We start from the raw sequence: 11,070 nt of genomic DNA, 5'->3' as shown, positions 1-11,070 counted from the left end.
AAAACCTTTCATCTAATTAGAAATCCCAGTCTTCAATTAATTCAATACAAAATACTACATAGAGTGCACTGTACAGGTCATCGGATGTTCAAGATGGGCTTTACGTCTACCAACAACTGCTCACACTGCCAAACCAATTCACTGGACAATTATATCCACGCTCTTTGGTTCTGTCCACCAGTTCAGAAGTTTTGGCGTGAGATATGTGAAGACTTATCGAAGTGTCTGAAATGTAACATTCCAACTTCTCCTTTAGTGTGTTTGTTGGGCAGCTTAGATAATGTCACTTCAGAAAAGAATATAGCCCACATGGTTTTCACTGCCCTATGCATAGCCAAGAAAACAGTCCTCATGAACTGGAAAAATAAAAATAATCTTAATTCTAACCAGTATAGAAATTATCTATTAGATTACATTAGTCTTGATACAGCCTCTGCCACCACATCAGATCAATTGCTCTGGGCTCCTTTGATCAGCTCCATCACCTAGCGGGGGTGGGGGGTCATAGTTTGGTCCCACCTTTACTGTTGTGATTGGTGTGGGGGTAGGGACAGGCTTAGGGCGTCGGGGGGTTCCCCAGGAGCATCTTCCTTGGGGGGCTCAACCCGGGGTAGCGGTCATGGCCAATTAAGGGCTCTGTTGGCTCTTAGGTGACGGTTTCCTCGTGGCTGCGTGCAGCGGGGCTAGGGGAGGGTCTGTGCTGACGGACGTGGGTTACTGACCTGGTAGCCTGGCTGCCCCTGGGTGGGTCCGGGACGGGCGTGAGGTTCTGGGGGCGCTCCGTCTCTGGGCTGGGGCCCTGGCCGGGCCTCGGGGGCTCGGGTCCTGGTTGGTGTGTTGCTGGGGTTGTGGGCGGGTGGGTATATGGGGGCCCAGTCCTGGCGCAGGGCGCCGCCAGTGCATCGAGCCACCTGGGGGACTCTTCAACTGGTGGGGGAGGTTGTCACATCTTGCAGGAGCTTTCCTCTCCTCAGGAATTCTCTCTGCAGGAGGGGGAGATATAGGAGAGGTGGAGGAAGATCTCAGCCTGGGCGTCTATTATCTTGTGTAGTCTGGAAGATGAGTGGATGATGGGGTGGGTGCAGTTTTCTCTGTAGTGGGGTCGGGTGGGCTGTCCCGGGCTCTGTGGGGCCGGGCGGCGCTGCTGCACTGGGCCCTGGTCCGGATGGGCCTGGGCCCCCTTTCCCTGGCGGGTTGCAGAGCATGGGGGTGCCTACTGGGGTCAGCGGGGGAGCTGGCCCCAGGGAGGGGTCACTTGCCCCTCCCTTTCTTCCCTCCCCATCTCCAGCTGCCTCCCTCTTCCCGCTCCACCACAATCACCCACACATGCAGGGCCTTGGGGTAGGGGTGTGTCACCAGGGTGCAGAGGAGGCATCCCCCCCCTCTGTCCCCTTCTGGCTGCCTCTGCCTCAATTTTATCTCACAACTTAGACATTCACATTACTCACACTCTCATAACACATACATATAGGATCTTGGGGGTGGGCTCACAACACGGACTCCAAATTACCATCAGGGTGTACACCTCACCCCTGGCGTCGTTGCCCACCTCTCAATTTTAAATACACGTAGACATTGAGGGCTATCAGGAGGGGCTATGCGCTTACCTGCTGCTCTCTGGCAGGTAGCTCCATGCCCTCCTGGGTTTTAATTGCACCTTAGAACACATATACATCAACACTACATATGAGCGGGTAGAGGGAGGTTTGGAGTCTTCTCACACCCCCGGTCTCTGCGGCCTGCTGGAGCGGGGGGGCTAGGAGGAGGAGTTGGCCGTCCGACTGGGGTCTGGGGTGTGGGGCCTCCCTGCTGCTGCGGAGTCGGGGCAGTCTGCTTCTCCCCACTGCAGGGAAAAGGGTAACACCACCTGGGTCTGGGTGCAGTTTCCCCCTCCAGGGGCAAGGGTACCTAGACCCGGTTCTTAGAGTACGCTTGGGGAGTGTGATTGTGTGTACAGCGTCTCTTTATGTCTGTCTCCACGTTGGTTGAGTGTGGAGTAATTGCCTATGAGAGCATGAGGGTGGGAATGGATGTTTGTATTTGAGTGTGCCTGTATGTCTGTGTCTATATGTCAGGTTGGGTATCAGACGCCACCTCTCTGGGGACATCTCAGGCCCTCCAAGGTTTGGAGGCCTATCTCCCCCCACCACTTCCCCTGCCGGTGGCGGACGCCCTCAGACATCGATGCGTTGGTGGTTCTTTGTGTCCGGGGGTGGGCGTCCGGGTACACACCGGCTCACTCCTTGGTGGCTGCTTATCGGGGCCTGGAACCTGGGGCTCGCTCGGGCCACTTCGGGGGTGGGGTGCCCTCGGCCTCTCGGCCTGGGGCTCGGTCACTCAGGCACAGCTGGCTGCCGGCGGAGCTCACGGGCACGTCACTGCAACCCCCCCTGGCTTCTGCTCCGCGGCTGCTGAGTGATCCCTCATCTGGGACTCTCCTCAGCTCTTTCTGGGACAGTGGCGCGGCTGCCCCTCTGTTGGTCTTCCTTGGTCTCTTGTGTTCTGGGGGCCTCTGGATGTCTGGAGTTTTGATCTCCTCCATACCTGCTTCATGCCCTGGAGGATGGGACTGTGGCCCCCCACACCCTCTAGCAGATCATTACATTAAGGAACCTTTTAAATACAAGCGCGCTCATGCTCACAGGTGTACACACAGGTGATCACACACACAAACTACACCCTTTTTGGCTCCTACCTCAAAGCACACTGTGCGCTGTCGATCTTACGTGCTGCACAATAATGTTTAATATTAAGTATGTAGTGTTATATTCCCATATATCATTGTGATGTTGTTTATTCTATTACTCTCGTTTTCTTCTGCTTGTTTTCTTTTTTCTTTCTCAACAGGTGATCCAGGTGATCGATATATGTATTTTTTGTCTGCTTATTTTGTTGGTTTTTGTTTTTTGCCCTTTATCCCCGTCCCTCTTCTCCGCTGTTTTTTTTTTTGTTTTGTTTTGTTTTTTCCCCCCTCTTTCTTTCTCCCTTTTCTTTTCCCCTGTCCCGTATCTAGCAAGTAAAAAAAATAAAATAAAATAAAATAAACAATAAAAGGTAAATCAAATGGACCATTACGGCAAGGCTGGGATGGTCCATTTGGTAAAGTAAATCCGTTGGGCATCTTTCTTCGCCTTTAGACAATAATTCTGATGGCAAAAGAACCAAACGGGACAGGTTTAAAAAAAAAAAAAAAAAAGAACATGGTGTTCCCTTGATGGTCTTTTCATAGGGGTCTTGAAGTCCCACCACAGCATCGAAATCAGGTCAAGATCTAAACTTGCGCAATAGAGACACCTTGATTTTCTTTTTCCACTCTGTCGTAGATTTGCTGGTGTGCTTTGCATCAGTGTCCTGTTGCATGACACAAGTTGAGCTAAGCTTTAGCTATCAGGTAGGTGACTTCTAGGATACTTTAGAGTACTGAGGAATTCATAGTCAGCTCTATCAGTCATCATCCATCCACCATTGTGCTTAATAGTTGGTATGAGGTCTTTGATTTACCTCATTTTAAAACCTTACACAACCAGAAGACTTTTATGTTTTGATATGTACACTTATTTACCATTTCTGCATATGTAACCCTGAAATATGTTAGGCAGACTGTCTGTAAAAAGGGTCAATTTATGTTAACCAACTGCCTTTCTTTAAGTTATCTCTTATGTACATTTAGAAGTGGGAGATACAATATTGTATTTTATTGCTGACTCTGCTTAACTTGACATCATGATAATTTAATGTTGTCCAAGCTGTGATTAATGATTTTTAAACTACTATAGTACTGATAACAGAACTACTTAAAATAGAGAATGCTTTAGTTTAGTTCCTCACACCCAGAGGCACTGGCAGCACTAAATGTCAAATTTTCATCTTGGCATTTTCATGTGAAACAGGCAAATATCTGTGAAAACCTGAGAAAACTAAGTGCTAGTGTCTCTGCACCAATGACTGTAGAAAACATGGACGACGCGACACCGCCTCCTCCCATTGTGCAAAAATGAAGCCAAAATATCCGGCTTGTGGAGGCTGCCATCTTGCATTTTTGGAGCCAGAATCTGCGCAGTAGTGACTTGAGGTGGAGCGACTGCGTCACGCTCCCACCCACACACCCGCTGGACATGACCACAAACACGCCCCCCTACACTTTTTACGTAGCCCGGCTGCTCCATTTTTTTGCTGATGGGTTTACCGCGACTGACGACTCGTTAGATTAAGGTAAATACAACCACATCACTGTTATGAAAAAGACAAACAGGTTATCATCTTATAGTTCTACAACATCTAAAATCACTCTGTTGTTAATTTGTTTGCTAGATTAGCTGCTAGCATACGCAATGTGTTGGGGGCTTGTTGCTAGCTAGTTAGCGATGCTACACACCTGTTACTCTAATAGTCTGTGTTATTGAAGGATTCAGGACTCAGGTTTTGTTATACGTTTTTAGACAGCTATAAGATCAGCTACACACTCCACAGAGGCCCAGAGTTACTGTTAATATCAAAAATGTAATGTTGTCCTTTGAGATTTTAACATTTAAGACTGTGAGTGTAATGGATCTAAAACTGTTTAAATCTTCAGAGCCCTCTACAGCCTGGTAACATGGAAACTTTAAAAACAGCAGCAGAAGGTTTCAGTAGTGTAGTGTAATTTGTTCTTTTCATTTAATAATAGTTCATATAATATCAACAGCTACATTCACCCTGAGGAGAAACTAGTGAGGGACACCATGAGGACTAAGCTGGGTTTCCTGGGTCCAGAGGTTTGGAGAAACTTCTTTCCTTTCTTTCATCACAGCTGTCCTGTGCCAGAAGTTCTGTTGACCCACTGAGAGAGACTTAATTTAAGAAACACCAGGAAGACTGAAGCTCATCACATTGATCAAGCAGGACTCATGATCTTCCCCAGCAGCTCCCTCACAGGGAAATCTTCAGCACTCCTCTGTAGGCCCGCCCCAGAAAATGGATACACCCAGCATTTAATGAACACTGTGATGGAGACCTTTGGTTTGTGTAATGTTATAAATACTCGGATACTCCCCAGAGTATTACATAAAAATATCATATTCAGTCGTGTAGAAAGTTATATATTTAAAAATATATGATCCTCTCTGGTTACTCTGGTATGAATAACTCTGAATTGCTTTATGGTAAATAACACACTATCTGCAAAAAAACTGTGAAAGAATTCCAGATCACAAGTTTATAGTTAAACATACAAGTGACGACCTTTGACCTTCATCAGATTTTATTTAATTGTATTAGAGAAATTCAAACGTGCTCTTCATGCAGCTGAGTACATCAAGTGTTTAAAATGGAAGCTGTGCAGGTCTGAGATCTGCAGCTCTATAGCGTATATAGTGACACAGTTACATGGGTGATTAATCTTTTTGACTTTTTGTCTTTAACTTTATCAATAAAACAGCTGCAGCTTTCACTGACAGCACATGTGGTACTTTAACCTTTGTAGTGTTTCCATCAGTTAACTTTGCAGTTAACATGTGAACATGTTGGATGATCTGTCTGCTGTCACTGGGTGGTGCTGAGGTCTGAATCTGAGGGCAGCTCCTGTAATCACAAAGAGAACAGAATCATCACAAACTGAAATATAAAGTTTTTCTCAAGTCTGAAATAAAGCTGATCCTTCTCTGTCCCACACACTCAGGATCTGAAGTTTTTCTCTTACATTTTTTCAGTTCTACAGTTTAATCCATAGTTACAGATTAATGAGGAGTTACTGAAGTACAAGCTTAAAAAAAATTGGTGTTACTGTTGTCCCGATTCTTTGATGTGGGGTTGAGAACAAAAAACCAATGCTCCAGAGAAGTCCAGTCAACACAATGATTTATTGATTGCACGTATGCGGGAGATGTCTACAGCGTCACTCACTGCAGGGATCTCAACTAGGAAGCACACATCACACTGTGTTGTATAACAAAGTTCAGCCTCTTCATGCGTAAGCAGATATCATTACATGCATCAGTCACAGTTAGTGACAGTTAGGTACATTTCCTTTATTGACTCTCTTGACTTCTATAACACTTAACAAACCGCCTCCACCGTCTCCTGTCGTTTGTGTTTCCTGTCGTTATGTTCTCTTCAAACTTGTCTCTAAAACATCCTGAGTACCTTGCTGAGCAGGCGCGCATGCAAGTTGCAAGCAATATGTATCTTACCTCTGACCTAGAAATTAGTCTAATTGTTATACGCAAGATACACAATTTTCTCCGTGACTGCAGCTGCCAGTCAAAGCTGCTATGATGACGTTACTGTCATGGTCCCTGCGCCTCACCAGCTGATCCCGTATTAGGCAACATGTGTTTTTGCTCTTTCTCTCTCGTTTGTTTTCTTTTTCACTTTGTGTTACCCCCCACCCCAGTCAACACTTCGTTTTTAAGTGGGGCGTAACAGCCTCTAACTAAAGTTTCTGTGTACAGATCTTTCCTGGACCTTTCCCTGCCTGTCTGTCATCTCGTGGACGAGTGTGTGGATTTGTGTAACCCAGTTGTGGAGAGAGGAGAGTGACTCTTTGGAGCGCGTCTGATCCCCTTCCTTTCCCTCACGGGCCCCGGCCCCCCCCCCCCTTATTTCAGTCTGACCCTAGTCCCATCTGCTAACATGGAGGAGGCAGGGTTTATGACCTATACTGCAGCCAGACACCAGGGGCGTTTTGGCTTCATTTTTGGGGAGCTGTCGCATTGTCCATGTTTTCTACAGTCATTGCTCCGCATGCAGACCACACTGCAGCACACCCAACCGCATGCCCACACACACACACAAACATTTGCGAAAAAGGGGAGGTGTAACCATAAACATTTATAAAAGAACTTTGTGATGTGCCGTATCTTCATTTCTTCATTCATCAGCTTCTTTTGGCATCACAGGTAAGCAGTGTTGGAAAAGTTACTTTGATAAAGTAATTAATTATAGTTACTAGTTACTTCTTCAAAAAAGTAACTGAGTTAGTAACTGAGTTACAAGATTCTAAAAGTAATTAATTACTTGAATAGTAACTATTGCGTTACTTTGAAAAAAATGTTTAACCCTCTGGGATCCAGGGTATAATTGGCCATTTTTAACTACTTTGATTTTACCTCTACATTTCACCTTTAACTATTTACTTTGCGTTGTTTGATATCATTGTTTTCAGCACAACCTCACGTGTCTGAATTTACATTTATGTTTTCATTTTGACATACTGTATTAACATGATTGATCTAAAATCAGACAAAAAACATAAAATCCGAGTAGAAAAAAGTGTTATTTTTTACTGTAACAACCACAAACATGTTTATTGAATCATATTTCATAACTTTAAATGCAAATATTAATTGTCAAATTTAAAATCATATGCACAAATTTTTGCAAACAAAGTTATTTGCAGCCATTTACCTTTTACCCTTTTTTTAATAACCATTTCAAACTATTTACATAACAATCAGGTGTTCTACATTAAATAAGATGTCACACAAATTATTTTTGCCACTTCAAAAAAATAATTTCTGTCCACTATAAAGGAGAACATCACAGCCTGATACCTGCAGGTCTGACAGCAGCACTCCTGTTTATCACTCCTGTTTTCTACCTGGAGACAGCAGTCACCTCATTGTTCTGACACACAACACAAAACTATCCACAACACATTAACTACACAAGACAACACATTAACTACACACTACAAACACGCTAAACATCACAAATCTCTCACACCTCAAAACTCACTCTCTCTCTTTTTCTGCTGTCTTTCTTTCTCTCTCTCTCGCCCTCACTTCTAAAACTAGCCCCTTTTCCTAAACAACCAAATATCATGTTGCCATATCAGTTTTTGATTGGTTGACATGGTGCATTTTTCCACCAAAACGAACGGGGTGTTTTTTGTTTTGTCTTTTTATTTTTTGGTCATAAGCAGAGAGTGCTTAGACAGCAAACATGACAAAACTACTGAGGACTACTCTGGTTTTACGTGGCCTATCAACACAATTTAAAAACTGGTATATATCACCTTGTTGCTTTGTCATCTTAAAGTGGTCATGTGATTGGCTTACCACGACTACTTTATTCTTCCTCAGTCAAACAGCAGCACTCCTGCGATTGTTTTCCCCCTTAGCTCCAGGTGTTGTGCCAAAAAGTGATCTTCGGGCAAAAAGTGACTGCCGCCGTGGGAGCGCGCGCAGCTGCTTAAAGCTGTAGCGCCCAGATTACTTACTAGACAGCTACCTCCGCGCAGCTGATATAAGATGCGGTAAGCTGAACACAGCTTTAACCATCTGTTTGTTGAAAAATAGTAACGCGACAGCACCGCATTTTCTTGTCAGTAACGTAACGGTGTAACGGTAACGATAGAAATAGTAGTTAGTTACTCGTTACTGAAAAAAGCAACGCCATTATTCCTATCACTGCAGGTATGTAACTCACTATAACATGGTTTATGCAGACTTCACATTTTCTTATAAAGAAATTAAAAGTTTTAGATTGAGTTGTAATTTGAGTTTTTCAATCGTGATTCTTGTAAATCTTTAAAGTTGCACTTTTTCAAATTTGAAATGATAACTCCACTGGATAATGAAGACGTAAACCGTCAATTGAACTCTTAACAGTGTACAACTCTGACTTAGAGACAGAGTTACTCAGAACAGTGATGGCGGCAGTGACTGTTTGCAGCACCACCAAAGGCTTGTTCCTCATGTTCACGCTGCTGTTTCTGGTTTGCCTTTCAAGTGCACTGACTAGTGATGTGTCGGTCGTGAACGAAATGGCTCTTAGAGCCGGGTCTTTGATGTGAACGACGCGAGCCGGCTCCTTATCGCGAGCCGTGGGTTTGTTTGGTTTTTTTTTCTTTCTCTCACCCTCTCTCTCGCACTTTTTTTTCGTTTCACTCCGCATGCGAGCCTTGTGCTTTGCACTGGGAAGAGGGGGGAGCGGCGGTAGTTACACTGGCAGTAGCACAGGAACAGAGCGGGAGGGAACGAGAGAGAAAGGGAGCCAGGGACCACAACGTCACATTAGAAAGGTATAGTAATCCTCCACAACTATTTTCAGTTGTGGATGATAAAGGATTCAGAAAGTTTATTCATGCAGATCCATATGACAGAGAATGTACATCTTCTTTTTGTTTTCATATTTTAATTTATATTTAATTGTGTTGTGGTTTGCAGTGTTTTGTGTTGTTTCATTTTAAATTTGTTTAAATGGAAAAAGCTGAAAATTTAAATAGTTAAAAGTTGAACTGTGACTAGTTGGTTTTTGTATTATATGATTTATTTATTACATTTTATGTGGAGTGAATAAATAAAAGTATATTTATGGTGGCCCCTAGAGACAAAGCACGTACAAACTTCAAAACACATACGAACTCTGAAGCACGTACAAACCCTGAAGCACGTACAAACTCCAAAACACGTAAAAACTCCAAAACACGTAAAAAACTCAGAAGCACGTAAAAACTCCAAAACACGTACAAAACACAACAGAAGTGCTCCAGGATGCTAGGCGCAGTGTTGAGCTTTTGTTACCTAGTGGCTACACAAACCAGGAAGTACCAACAACCGGATTTGGTGTGTGGTAGTAACAGGTAAATGAAATTTTTTTTAAATTATTTGAATATATATGAGTGCTTGTGTATAAATACACAAACCATACACATACGCTTTCAATTGTGTAATTTAAGTGATCTAGGTAGCTCTGTTTTGGAAGTTCAGTTAACTCTAGGAATGTGTTTTGGAATTTGTACGTGCTTTGTCTCTAGGGGCCACTGTATATATTTATATATAAACATATATAAATAAAACCGCTTTTTTTTATATTAGTAATTCTTTTTGTGCATAATTTTATATTATTGTTAATAATAAATTAATTAAAGCAACAAAACAACCTGAAGAGCCAGTTGGGAGCCGAAAGAACCGACTCTTTTTAGTGAGCTGAGCCGAAAGAGCCGGTTCTCTAAAAAGAGCCGGAAATCCCATCACTAGCACTGACGGACAAGGACCGATTGGTAAATTGTTTTTTCTTAACCTTCAGTAATTTTGCAAGTCATCACAAGCAAAGTTGTTGGTGTAACTTTTTTTTTAAGTGTAACCACCTGTATATGCTGGATTTTCAGAAACAACTCAAAGAAAACTATCAGAACATAAAACAAGAGACGGACAGACTGAAGGTCAGTACATGTTCAGAGAACTGCGGACATATATGACCAAATATAACGTTACAACATAGTAAACTGCCTTCATGTAATATGAAACTGTTAAATTTTATCTCATCAGGCTCAGCGTGAGGAAGAGGTGAACTTCAGTTCCGAACAGTTGAGTGAATACTTGTAGAGGATACACATTAGCACAAAGGCACAGAACCAGCAAGAGCTATCAACTATATTTTGAGAGTTGGGGCTACACTGACACTAGTCACACGACGATCCAGCGATGAGTAGCTGCCATCCTCTGGCTTAAACGTTGACAGCGATAATGAGGCACAGGTGTGTCCTCTTCACAGGTTCGTGGGCCGAGGACGTGAACCTGCAATGAGTTCCACCCAGGCAAGAGAGGGGGAGAGAGAGAGAAACAAAAACACTACTGATCAGCTACCTGCTGATCCACCGGGGCGTGACTGAAGAAATCGGCGAAAATTTTACCTGATGGTTTTCCTTGAGTTGACACATTTATGGAAAACATTAAGAATTACGTGAAGGAAAGTAAGGCTAATATTGTCGGGGAGAATGAGGAGTCGGGTGCTGCATCTTTATTTACACTTTCACTAGTTTCCTGTAGTGACTCCTTCCATACACTTCACTCTCAGTAGTCAGATCATCAGCAGAGTATGCAGAGCCCAGGCTCTCTTTCCTGAGCAGATAGGCTTCATGTCAAGTAACAACTATATGTTGGTGCTGAATCAAATCAGTCAGTCGGGCAGTACTTTTAGCTTGTTTGTTTGTGGATCTTTTTGTCCGTGTGGTAGTCTTCAACAAGTGAAATGCATGCTCAATGGGGTTAAGCTCAGGCCATTCAACAATATTCCACTTCTATGCTTCAATAAATTTCTGGATTGTTTTGAGTCTTTTTCCATTTGTGTTATGAAATGCCACCCTAT

The sequence above is a fragment of the Pelmatolapia mariae genome, linkage group LG3_W, assembly GCF_036321145.2.
Source record: "Pelmatolapia mariae isolate MD_Pm_ZW linkage group LG3_W, Pm_UMD_F_2, whole genome shotgun sequence".
Classification (NCBI taxonomy): domain Eukaryota; kingdom Metazoa; phylum Chordata; class Actinopteri; order Cichliformes; family Cichlidae; genus Pelmatolapia; species Pelmatolapia mariae.
This window is presented reverse-complemented; position numbering follows the sequence as displayed.